This window comes from Apodemus sylvaticus, chromosome 19, assembly GCF_947179515.1.
Source record: "Apodemus sylvaticus chromosome 19, mApoSyl1.1, whole genome shotgun sequence".
Classification (NCBI taxonomy): Eukaryota; Metazoa; Chordata; class Mammalia; order Rodentia; family Muridae; genus Apodemus; species Apodemus sylvaticus.
The window spans coordinates 45,940,347-45,953,567 of record NC_067490.1 but is presented as its reverse complement, the minus strand read 5'-3'; the positions used below and the strand labels follow the sequence as shown (position 1 = coordinate 45,953,567).

Sequence of the window (13,221 nt, the reverse complement as noted above, 5' to 3'; positions counted from 1 at the left end):
CTCTGTTGGCACTTGTGCTCACACACACACACACACACACACACACACACACACACACTTTTTAAAAAATTAAATAAGGGGCTGGGAAGATGCACTGGCTGCTTTTGTAGAGGACCCAAGACCAATTCTCGGAACTCATGTGGTGGTTCACCACTATCTGTAACTTCTCTCTTAGGGGATCCAGCGCTCTCTTCTGGTCTCTTCAGGCATTGCACACATGTGCTACACACAATTCTAGCAAACACGCATTCAGTAAAATAAAAATAAATGATGTCTCAAAAAAAAGTTAAGGAAACTAAAGTAATTTTGAATAACCAACGTTTTCCCCACGCCTATTTTTTTCACATTTGAAAGGGGTACAAAGGAGATGGGTAAAGGTTGGATTCATTACCCTATCTTCACAAGCTCTTTCTGCTGACCTGAAATCATTTCCATACATTTTCCTAATACTTGAGAGTTAATTGCCAATTTACACTTTGGCTGCAGAATTCAGGTCTCAAGATGGAAACACCAGTTTTATTTCATGAAAACTATGACAACTACTGATGCTCTTCTTCTAAAGCCCGGAGGCTGGCGGAGAACGAACTTCTCTTTTCCCTCAGTTAGTCAGCCCTTCATAATCTGTCATAGCAGGGGCTGGGCTGGGCTTGGGCAGAGTGTAGGATCGGGTTACATCATCAGATCTGTTCCCCCACACACACACATAGCCTCTCCCTCCATATTGTTAGTCCTTTCGATGCTCTCAGGACTCTGATTGCTACGGATGTGCCTCTTTGCAGCCAAACTTGACATCAGCATCGTTTATAAGCAGAAAACTATAATCCGTACCCCAGGAGTCCTGTGCTAAATCTCAGCCCAGGAAGCTTTATTACACCTTTCAACACCGGCCTACTCATGACATTACTTTAAATGTCTCAGGAATATCAGCTGCTTCCACAAAAAACAAAAAACAAAAAACAAAGAACAAAAAACAAAAAACACTACAGATGAGGAATAAGTTCTAGAAGTGTCTTCGAGGTCCACCCTGGTGAGAACAGTCAGGGGACAGCTCAGCTCCTGACACTCTCATTTAGAGGCAAGCTTAATAATCGTGTTTAGCAGCAGCCCTGAAGTCTGCTCAGCTTACAGCTCCCCATCTGCTGTGACCTGTTTCCTCCACTTGTTAAAAAAAAAAGTACACAACAGCGTGCTGTGTGTGCCTCATTGTTCCAGTGAGAGGCTTATTTCTCAGCCCGTGTTTACCCAGGCCTGTCTTCCATGGCATTTTGCCGCAGAGCTGTGCCCAACACGATCTGGGATAAGGAGATGGCGGAGGCATACCTTGTACCTGGGTTTCCGCCCTCTCTTCTTCGGGATTGTCACTGCTGGCACCGAGGCAGAAGAAGCAGAATAAAGGTTATGGACTGCCATCTGCACCCGTGTGGAGTGAAGTGGAGGCCGGCCGCGCTTCCTCCCCGGGACCCTCTGTGTCTGCATCTCTGCTGGTGCCAGTCTTACCGGATGAGGAGCAAACCGCACGCGGGCGAGAGAGGTCCTGAGAATCAGTTCAGACAGAAAGGAAAACAAAGTTGGGAATGTCTGCTTGGTTTTCAGAGCAGATAGATCTGATAGCGATTTGTGCACATCTACCATTTATAGGAGAAAGACAGGGTACATGTAGGTGAGCCAGGCACCGCCAGGCTGCAGTACTGCTAGGTGTGAGAAAACAATAGATTCCTGGATCTCAACACATCTGCAATTATCGCCAGACTGGACACTTTCATATCTCAATTTAATTTTGGGCTAATAAAATAGTATCACAATAGTATCTAAATACTACATATGATCTTCTATATTTGTAATGTTTAATGCTAAATAAACTATATTATATTAATAATATAGAAATAGAATATCATATCAAATATTATATTATCACACTATATTAATGATTAATATGTAACTATATAATATACATAACAATTATAATTATATTACTAATTACATATTAATATATTAATAATATATAATATAATATAATTATATCATATTTAATACCATTGTATTACACAAACTCATCCATTCCTCCATATTTCCTCTTGTTTCTTTGGTTGAATGACAAACTGTCATCACCCTTTTTAACAAGTCCATTTCATTAACGTCATGACATCGTTCAATCAAAGTGCGGACAGGAGTTTGCATACAGAAATTGTTCACTTCACCATTATTTAGAATTGCAGAAATAAAACAGATACAGCCCAAATAACAATACATAAGGGAACAGCTAATACATCGACAAACTAAAACTGGCGAACAAGTCAAAGCCTTTAGCAACACATTTGCATAACATGATGCTAGGCAGAAGAAGCCTCTCGCACACAAACGATGCATAAAAATGATCCCAATTATGCAAAATGCTACACGGTAAAATAAATGGAAGGAGGCTTGCTCAAAGGTCACTAAAGATGGCCGTACTGTGGGCAACGTTCACAGCACACAGTCCTTCCTCCACAGCCCCCCTGCACGCGACCGTGACCTTAGCATAGCTCCGACAATGTTAATCATAAGCTGCTCGGGTAGAATTCCATAAATCTGGAAGCAAGAGGCCACGAACAAAACCATGACCCCAGAGAACAGGGGAAGAGGGAGCTCAGGGTCAGATGTCCGGCACCCACCGGCAGGAATGTGTGCAGTGGGGCAGAACTTTAACTCCGGGACAATGTTAGGTGATGCATCCGCTTCTGCAGAGTAGAACCTTCCCGTTGAAATGAGAGGCTTCTGAGAAGCCTGCAGCAGGTGTTAGTTAGTGGGAAGCTCCCTATACCTTGGTGGGGATGGGGGTGGAGGTGGGGGTGGGGGTGAGGGGCAGGAGAGAGTAGCAGCAGGTATTAGTAGGGAACTTCTGGGTACCTGGAGGGGTCAGAGGGGAGAGGGGGCTGGGGTGAGGGGGAAGGGAGGGAGACTCAGGAAAGCAGAGACTACATACTCAGGGAAGAAAAAGTAAAACACTATAAATTCTTTTTAAAAAAACAATAGGGGAAGATTTGTTTTTGGAAATACCATATTTGGTAGATAGGCTTCTTCTTCTTTTTTTTTTTTTTTTTAGTAACATGGCGTATTGAACCTATGACCTTATGTGTGCTAAGCAAGCCCTTCACCAGTGAACCACACTTCCAACTCCATCAACACAATTTTAAAGGAGGAATATTTTTTATTTCACAACTCTGTAAGTAGAGTTTTAAGGAAGAAATATTTGTATTTTACACACTGTTGAATATTTCAGATAAAGAGAAAAGCTAGGTATAGAGAGTTGGCTCTGTGGTTGAGAGTTGCCAGTGTTCTTCCAGAGGACCAAACACTCACCTCAGGCAGCTCACAAACGCCTGTAACTCCCCAGGCCTCTTCTGGTGTCTGCAGGCACTGTACTAACCAACATAAGTCTTCAGACAGGCACATGTGTGAACACATAGTTACAAATAAAATAAAAATAAGATAATCTACACAAAAAGCAACCTGTTAAACATATCAATTTTCTTTTTTTCTGTGTTGAAAAAAAAGTTCCATCTCACTGATTCTAAAATACTTTTTTTTTTAAAAAAAAAACATACTAACCTTATTGGAATACAGAAGCCCCTATATCCCTCAAGCAGATCAGAATTCTTAGCAACGCATAAGATAATACATTTTGTAATCAAATACATCTTAGAGTCAATAAATTATGACTACTGTATAGGAATTCATAACATAAAAATCTATTTCTGGACCTTGACACCAACAAACACCCCCAAACACTCTCTGGTGCAAAAAAAGCCAAGAGTACAAATGAACCAATGAAACCTAACATGAGCTTGTCAGGTAAAAGTCAGTCTCATTTTGACCTATCATGATCAAATTTTGCTTCTTTAGTATGAGTTTAAGATTTTAGAAACAGAAGCTTTTCTTATTGTAGGGTGTGTTTCTGCACCTTTCTGTGTTGCCTTCATCTTTAAATTTTGTTTGACTTTGTTTAATTTTGGCTTTAGGAGACAAGGTCTTGCTACACAGTCCAAGCTACCCTCCAACTTACATGCCTTCTGCTTCCGTCCACTGGGAATACAGTGTTTTCACACGCCTGTCTTACTGTACCTTTAGTGTGGAGATTAATAATGTGTCTATTAGCATCAATGTCAAAAAGGAAGCAAGAGAAAGCTTAGGGTTAGGGGCTGAGCAGAAAGCCCAGCTGATACACTGCTCAGCTTGCAAGGTGAGACTCTGGTTCCATCCTCAGTACAATATAAAAAAGGCAGGCATAGCAGCTGTGCTTGTGATCCTAGCACTGGGGAAGCAGGGACAGGTACATTTATTGGATTGGCTCACTTGCCTGCCAGCCTAACCTAACTGGTGAGCCCCAGGTCTCACTGACAGACCCTGCCTCAGAACTAAAGTGGACAGCATCCAAGAACCACGGGAGGCAATTGCTACCCTTTACACTCACCTATACACATGCTGTCTGTCCCTCTGTGCACACACTGATACACACACATGTACACACATAGTAAGTAAAATAAAAACAATTTTTAAGGAAATCAAGTTTAGGACAGTATGAGTTAGCAACAAAATTTCAATTATAAATAAACCTAAGAAGAGTCTTTGACATCCGACAACTAAACTGTCCTTAAATTGTTCCGAATAACAAAGGCCTTTCAAAAAAAAAAAAAGAAAGAAAGAAAAAGAAAACAAACAAAAAAAACCCTATCTGTTCACCTCATTCCTTTCCCCTGGCATTTCACCTTCTTCTCAGTGACCATGACTCCTGCTGCCTCCCACTTCCTGCCTTCCACAGAAGCACCAACCATCTTAGGCAGTGTGAGAGCCCTGCCAGATAACTAGTCTCTTAAGTAATGTATGCTAATTGACCAGCAAGGAGCCATTGTCAGTAGAGTGGTAGGTACCACAGGGATGGGAGCCAGAGCCAGAGGCAGGAAATACCCAAGCTTCCTCAGCCTACCATGCCCGAGTGATTGCTCATTTCATTTCAAGAACAGGCTGTAGGCTTATATTTTTCAAAACCCACTTTTAATAAGGGTTCCTAAATGCTTTAACCTCCCTTCGAGCCCAGCAGAGGCAGTGGAAAAGAAAGGTTAATAGGTCAAAGGAGAATGTGGACCTGTTCAGAACTAGTTCGTTGGAGCGAATTCAATCTGCACTGTCAGGATATCAGGAGCTCAGTTCACATGAATCAGCAGAGGCAGCTCGATCCACTACAAACACCACTCATGAATGAGCAGCAGCAGGTCAACCCAGAAGGAACTGCAAGGCTCTGCCAATTGGCCTGAATCTGAGGAAGTGACAAGAAGCCACCAGGACACCACCACAAGTTCTTTGGTGGTATTTCTCTCTCTGACATCATGACAAGTGATGACCAGGAAAGAGTGGTAAGGCGAACCAAGACCACACAGCATTATCCACTGTCTAATGGGTTATGTTCATACCTCTCTAGCTAAACATCACGTGCCCTTTTCCCAGGCAGTTTCTAGAAAACACCACGTGTCTGTTCTCAGCAAAACATCCTCTCATAGGAAAGTTTCCAGAAAAACATCACATGACACAACTGAGTCTCAAAAGAAACTTCACTTCAACAAGTTCACCAACACTCATCACAGACAAATTTAATGCTAAGTAACAAGGATACTTAGTTGGATAATAAATGAATTTATCAGAACCATAAGGTATCTTCTAAATGTCTCTAAAGGATAATTTTAGAGTTTGGAGAATCACTAGTAAAGCAACTCACTTTCAATAACAGATCCAGACACTTTGGAAAGTAGGGGATGGGGGATGCAGGTTCCCAAAATCTCCCTTTACAAAACCATGGTATGGATAGGAAAGAGAAAAAATAGTTATTATTAATAATAATAATAAAGATAAGGAAGTGTTTCAGCTTTGGGGAGCACTGAGAGCAAGACAAATGGGATTTTGTTCGGAAGAGGTAAAGTATGGAAGATACCAAGAAATTTTATCAAGCTTAAATATGGTTCAGTAGTAATAGAAAAGGAAAATATTAAAATATGCAATAAAAAAACTGTCATCCAGAAGGAAGAGTCCCTCTGTGTTTTTAAAAAAATAACAATAGCCAGATATAGTGATGCACGCCTCTTATCCCAGCATTTGGGAAGCAAAGGCAGAAAAATTTCTGTGAGTGGAGGGCTAACCTGGTCTATATAGTGAGTTCCAGGACAACCAGAGAGACATAGCGAAGCCCTATCTCAAACAAACAAACAAACAAACAAACAAACAAGCAGAAAACATAAGAAAAGAAAAGGAAAGAAAAGAAAAACAGAATGAACAAATTCTAATGAAAAATCATTTACTTAAAAATAAAGAAAAAAATCTAAAGAGATCCCAAAAATATATGATCAAGGTCATTCTTTACAAAAATATTTATAATGATGAACTATTAAACATCCCTCAAAACAGCCTTGGAAGATGGAATATTTGCTCTTCCTCTCGGTTCCATATTGAACTCGAGTTGGAAGAGGCGAGTCTGGTCTCAAAATGGAGGTAAAACCGCCACCTGGTTGCCCCCAGCCTGACTCCGGCTGTCACTGCCACCACCACTGGGGGAGGGGGGACGATCACACAAGGTTGATGGGCACGCAGTGGAACCAAGGAGAACTGTTTCTAGAGAAGATTCTGTAAAGCCTGGTGCCCATTTCATGTTGAAGAAAATTTTTGTTGGTGGTATTAAAGCGGATACAGAAGAATATCATCTGAGAGACTTTGAAAAGTATGGCAAGACTGAAACCATAGAAGTTATGGAAGACAGACAGAGTGGGAAAAAGAGAGGATTTGCTTTTGTAACTTTAGATGATCATGACACAGTTGATAAAATTGTTGTTCAGAAATACTACGCTATTAATGGGCACTATTGTGAAGTTTAAAAAGCCCTTTCTAAACAAGAGGTGCAGTCTGCTGGATCACAGAGAGGTTGTAGAGGTGGATCTGGCAACTTCACGGGTCGTGGAGGAAACTTTGGAGGTGGTAGAGGAAACTTTGGTGGAAGAGGAGGCTGTGGTGGCGGAGGTTGTGGCAGCAGAGGTAGTTATGGAGGTGGTGATGGTGGATATAATGGATTTGGAGGTGATGGTGGCAACTATGATGGTGGTCCTGTTTACAGTAGTAGAGGAGGATATGGAGGTGGTAGACCAGGATATGGAAATCAAGGTGGTGGATAAGGTGTTGGAGGAGGAGGATACGATGGTTACAATGAAGGAGGAAATTTTGGTGGCGGTAACTATGGTGGTGGTGGTAACTATAATGACTTTGGAAATCACAATGGACAGCAACAATCAAGTTATGGACCCATGAAGGGGGGCAGGAGCTCAGGCAGTCCTTATGGTGGTGGCTATGGATTTAGCGGTGGAAGTGATGGATGTGGTAGCAGAAGGTTTTAAATCAAACAGAAACGGCTACAGTTCTCAGCAGGAGAGAGAGCAAGGAGTTGTCAGGAAAGCTGCAGGTCACTTTGAGACAGTCTTCCCAAATGCATTAGAGGATCTGTAAAAGTCTGCCACAGAAGGAATGATGACCCAGAGTCAGGAAAGTCAGTGTGGCTTAAACAGGAAGCCCTTCCTGTTCAGGACCGTTATTACCACAGTTTGCAAAAGGTGCAGCTATTGATTAATGCAGTGTGGTGTCAGTTAGATGCACATCCTGAGGTCTTCCATCTGTTGTAGCTTTGTCTTTGTCTTTTTCTTTTCATTACACCAGGTATATTGCCCTGGTAATTGTGGTGGTGGTGCCAGGAATAAAAAATTAAGGAATTTTTAACTTTTCAATATTTGTGTAGTTCAGTTTTTCTACATTTTAGTACAGAAACTTTAACAAAATGCAGTTTTGAAGGTGTCTCCTTGTGAGTTAGCAAGTAGAGAAGATCATTGTTAATTACTCTTTTGTAGGAATTTTGCTAAAGTTAACTGTAAAAAAAAAAAACACCTACTGACTTGCAATTTAAGGGGAATCTATTCTCCCCATTTCCCCAACAGTGATGAATGGGCGCTGACATGTGAAGAGAATGATATTTGTATGTTTGCAATATGTGTTTTAGATCATTAGAATTGGGTAATAAAAAATAGCATATTTGTGAATGCAATAGCCTTAAGATTACCTTCAAATGAAAATGATCTCAAAAGTTAAAAAAAAAAAAGACAGAATACTTACTGATTTTAAGCATGCATGAGTACGTGTGTGTGTGTGTGCATCTGTGTGTGTGTGTGCATCTGTGTGTGTACAGGAAAGCATATGACATATGTAGGGCACTTCTTACAGTCTTTGAATGGCTCATGTAAGAACCTGCAGTGCTTTATAAACTAGTCTGGGTCTGGGAAAGAAAACCCTCAAAAGACGAGGTGGTTGTCCCTGGGCAAGAGAAACTGAAATGTGGTTCTTACTTTGTTTTGTGAGCCATTTTGCATGGTTTGAAATTTCAAATCAGAGACAAACAATCAAAGAGAAAAACAAACAATTTATGAATGGGTCTCATTCTCTGAGAGCTCTTTTAGATAATTTTACTCTTTTTAAATAGTCTTCCATTTTCTTTGTTTTCTGATGACCTGAGACACTGAACACCACTGATCATTGCTTTAATATTCCAGTCAAAAGCAGTAAAATGAAGTTTCTTTGAACAAGACTGAGATCAGCACTAGTACATTTGAGGTAAACATCACTCAGAAGACAATCTGACTCTATAGATCCACTTAGCAAACACTAGAAGCAGGTTTCCACATAGGGCCCGTGATCAACTAAGCCACAGGCTTTTAGCCAGTTTTACAGTGTCACACACATATCCCCCTGTGGAGCAGGCCATAGAGCCAATCAGAAAATAATTGGTTGCCATTTAACAGTCACACCACTGTTGCTTCGGGCAGATCTTAACTAGAAGGCTATATTGTTGTAAGCAGGATCCACAGCTGGAACTCACAAGACTGTTAAGGTTTTTCACCCTTGGCTTTGATCAAACAAGCCTCTTTTTGCAGTAGGTAATGGTTAATGCAGAGTCTCATAACTGGTCAAAGTGCTGAGAATTAGAGACTATTGTGTATTCAGTCCTAATTGAGGTATCTATATCAGTCCCTTTAAGACCCAGGTGAATATTTTAGAAGAGGGGACAGAAAGATTCTGTGATAATCACCACCTATAGAAAAGTAGACAATAAAAACAATATAATAATATCAAAACAATATAAGATTATATATATTCATCTATAAACATATATTGTATATATATACATCATATAACAAAATAATAAAATGAAATGCTAGAGTATCAGAGATGGAAGAAAGCCGGGTGGTGGTGGCCTTTAATCCCAGCACTTGGGAGGCAGAGGCAGGCGGATTTCTGAGTTCGAGGCCAGCCTGGTCTACAGAGTGAGTTCCAGGACAGCCAGGGCTATGCTGAGAAACCCTGTCTCACAAAAACAAACAAACAAACAAACAAAAGTCAGAGATGGAAGAAATCAGTTCTGCTAGCAGAGCCGGGAGGGACGGAAACAGGAAACTCAGAACATGACATCAGAGACAGGATCTTCCCAGACAAAAGTACCCAGGCTGGAAAGTTGGGCAGGGATATTTGAGGATCGTTTGAAGGAAATATGGACACATTCAACCAGGAGAAAGATCCATTGCTTTCTAAAAGCACCAAAGGTAGCAGGTACAGGATCTCAAGTCTCCCCTGGACTCTTCTGTTAACTACAGGGAATGGGTCCCTGGCTCCAGTGTAATGGTCTACAGTAGGTCCTATTTCATCTTGCTCTGAGACCCCATGCTGAATTCACTGTGACCCAGCATCTTTTATATGCAACCTCAGGCACCTAAGGCCCTAATAGCTCTCAGGCTTTGAAAGGGCTTTATGGGGTGATTTCTAATGCTGAAGGCTCCCTTTGGCACCTGTCTGAATTCTGCCACACTCAATGGTAGTCAAAGAGCTCAAGCTTCAGAGGTATTTCCTCCTCTGCACTAGTCTCACAACTACACCCTCCCCGGTTGTCTGACTAGAAATATTCTCAAGTGCTGATTAATGATGGTTCTCACAGTTCCCTATTGTTTCACGCACATAAGTAAGTGATGCACATCCCTGGAGGCCAGAGCCCATGATCCACTCTGCTCTTCAGCACCTGGCTCAGTTTTGCCGCTGCTGAGTGCACCTGACACCTGTGTGACGGCAACATTGTTTCTGTGTTTTTAGAGTGTGGAGAAAGAAAAACTGTATCTATTTGGATAGATGTATGTTCAATATAAAAGAGCACTTTGAAGATCAACAAACCCTATACACACTGGGATGAAGATGTAGCTCAGGGAAAGAATGCATTTAGAGAATATATAACACCCTGGATTCCATATTCAGATCTGCGAAATAAATCTAAATATGACAAGAATGGGCCCAACAAGGGCTGAAGAGAGCTCAGCAGTTCAAAACACATACGCCCTTCATGTGCACGCAGTCACATACATGTACATAATTAAAGTAGAATAAATCCTTTATCAAACATGAGGGCCAAAGACAATAATAGGATCTGTTAAATTGAGAAAATAAGTTCTTTTTAATACATGCTTTTCCCAGTTCTGACAAAATTTAGTTAACTGAAGCCAAAATCAATACATATATTCATTCCTAGCATTAAAATTTTACTCTGTGATATTGTTCTCCATATTTTATTTATAGGATAAATAAAATATTTATCCTACAAATAAATAAAATATTTATCCTATAAATAAAACCAAGAGTCTTTTGAGAAAGCTGGTTTCATATTTTGCAGGACAAAGAAGGGTGAGGATTAGTTTGGCTCTCTGATTAGTGTAGGGCAAGGATGGACTTAAGGGTATGCGGAGGGTTAAAAGGGTAAGGAGAAAGATGTAATGAAGTGTGTCTCACAGTGACAGTAGCAACATAGCAACCAAGATACATTATATGTGCAGCAATACGTTGTTTTCAACACACAGAAGTCTTAGAGAAGTTGAGCCTAGATATAACTGTAATTATTTTAATATAATTGAAAGGTAAACAGGATAAAATATAATTTATTTTAGTTGGCCTCATTAATGTGAGATAACTTGTTTATAGTTTTTCAATCCACTAAGTTCTGATATGCACTTATCTCTAGAGGCTATGTTGGAAAGATCAATGTAATATGTTGTGAAGATGCCAACTAATCGTGGAAAAACAGGAATTGAATCCAGAGCAGAAGGAAGTGTTGGTTCCCCACAATGCGACCAGGAAGAAGGGCTCAACGGTGAAACATGATGCACCTTTTGACAGCTTTGGAGGATCTGAGGGGTGCAGACTTGTGCTTGAACCTGTAGGACATGAAGCTTCTAGACATGCCTAGGAAATAGAAGAAGACCTTCTATTTCCAACTAATCGTGGAAAAACAGGAATTGAATCCAGAGCAGAAGGAAGTGTTGGTTCCCCACAATGCGACCAGGAAGAAGGGCTCAACGGTGAAACATGATGCACCTTTTGACAGCTTTGGAGGATCTGAGGGGTGCAGACTTGTGCTTGAACCTGTAGGACATGAAGCTTCTAGACATGCCTAGGAAATAGAAGAAGACCTTCCGACCTTGGTGCCTCCTTGTCCGCAGAAACAGCCCCCTCACAATGCTGTCAGCGAGGCTAGGTGGCAGATCTCCTGGGTCCTTATGCTGGGCCGTGCTCTAAGGAGGGAGAACTGTAGAAGCATACTCAGCTACCTTTGACTGCACCTACTCTCCATCCTAATGAACTCCCACACCCCACCAGTGAATGGTAGAGCTGCCAGGAGCATAGAGAGCCAAAGGGCATTTGCGTCAGAGGAAGGTGGGGGCGGGGAGGGATAGCCATCATAAAACAAGAAAGGCAAATGTTTGCAATAGGTTCTTACACCCTGCAGGATTTCAAAACATCAGAGGAGCTGGAAACATGGGAGACAGATTGCTACACAGGTACTAAGAATTTACTAGCTGGCCAGTGTTCCACTGTATCCTGCCTCTTCTTCAGTCCCTTTGGCCAGTCCAGGAACCTCTTTATAACTAGCTTTGCCCTCAGGGTCCATTGGTCTAGACTTGCTTCTCAGAAGATGAGCCTGAGGTAAGAGAAGCCAGTGTAAGGCCATGAGTAGCTAGCCTTGTCTCCTCCTGGTGTCAGGCCAGCCTTGTCTCCTCCTGGTATCAGGTGCTCATTTCTTTCAGTATCAACACCATGGTGTCTTACACTTCTAGCGACATCCTTACAAAAGACAACACTCTGGAGATCTTGGGCGCACTAGCCTGGACCTGATGCTCTTCACCACATTCCTTACTAGAGGGAGCTGCCTGTCTAAGCCACACCCCCTGGTTCCTGGGGCACCAGGATGCCATCCAAGCCTGCTGTCTGGGACTGAGCTTGGAAGGTGGGTGCGGGATGAGGGAGCCAGGAGATGTAGCCCCCTCTCTGCTTTGCTAGCTCTCTACATGAAACTTCCTCCTGTCTGGCTTCAAGGGTCCCAACTTCTGCTGAGTGACAGGTCCTCTCTCTTGCACCAAGAAGTGGCTGCAGCTGAAGCCCCAGCCAGGCTTCTACTTTGGCTTTTCCATCACCCGTAGCTACTCCTCTCCATTAAATGATCACCATCTTAAATACAAAGGAGATTTCCCTGCAGATACCTGTGGAAGGACAGTGTGTACCTGCCTTAGGCAGAGCCTTAACAGTGAGGGCGCGTGGGACCTTGGAAGAAAGGCTCCTTTGGGGTGGTGCTCTGTCTCTGCTGTTTCAAAGGCTTGAGTGTGCCACTCTCTTGCCACAGCTGCAGATGTGCCCACGAGCAAGCTTGGGGCTTTTGATGGGGACCTGTCAGGGAGGCGGTCCACGCTCCCCAGACTTGTGGGTAAGAAAAAGGAGGGGTCAATGTTGAAATTTGCATAGTTGCACAGTAGTGCACTCCAGACAGCGGGCAGGAAAGGTGTATGTGTAAATGTGCACACATCCCTGCAGACTCACAGCCCTCTTGGCTACGGTTTTGCTTTGAGGGAAATTAGTTACCCATAGTCTGAAAATATCACTATAATACAATAAGGGGCTAAGAAACTTTGAGAGAACGATCACAGTCATATAACCTTACAGTATACACTATGTCCTGTTTTATTGTTAGTTGTTTTTTGCTGCTCTCTTACCATCATGAATCTATAAATTCAGCTTTGTCATAGGAACGTATGTAAAAAAAAACATTGTAAAAATAGTTGTATCCGGAAGCTCCGG

General features: G+C 42.0%; 1 protein-coding gene and 1 pseudogene across 1 annotated transcript in view; one reads left to right on the top strand and one right to left on the bottom strand.

Moving 5' to 3' along the window:
* Scml4 (Scm polycomb group protein like 4) overlaps positions 1 to 1,534 on the bottom strand; it is a 49,982-nt gene extending 48,448 nt beyond the window's left edge. Inside the window, 2 exon segments of the mRNA XM_052162924.1 lie at positions 1,321 to 1,364; positions 1,498 to 1,534. The gene's annotated coding sequence lies outside the window, so the exon portion shown is untranslated.
* Positions 1,535 to 3,086: 1,552 nt separating this feature from the next.
* On the top strand, positions 3,087 to 7,620 carry LOC127669216 (heterogeneous nuclear ribonucleoprotein A3-like; annotated as a pseudogene).
* Positions 7,621 to 13,221: the final 5,601 nt, after the last annotated feature.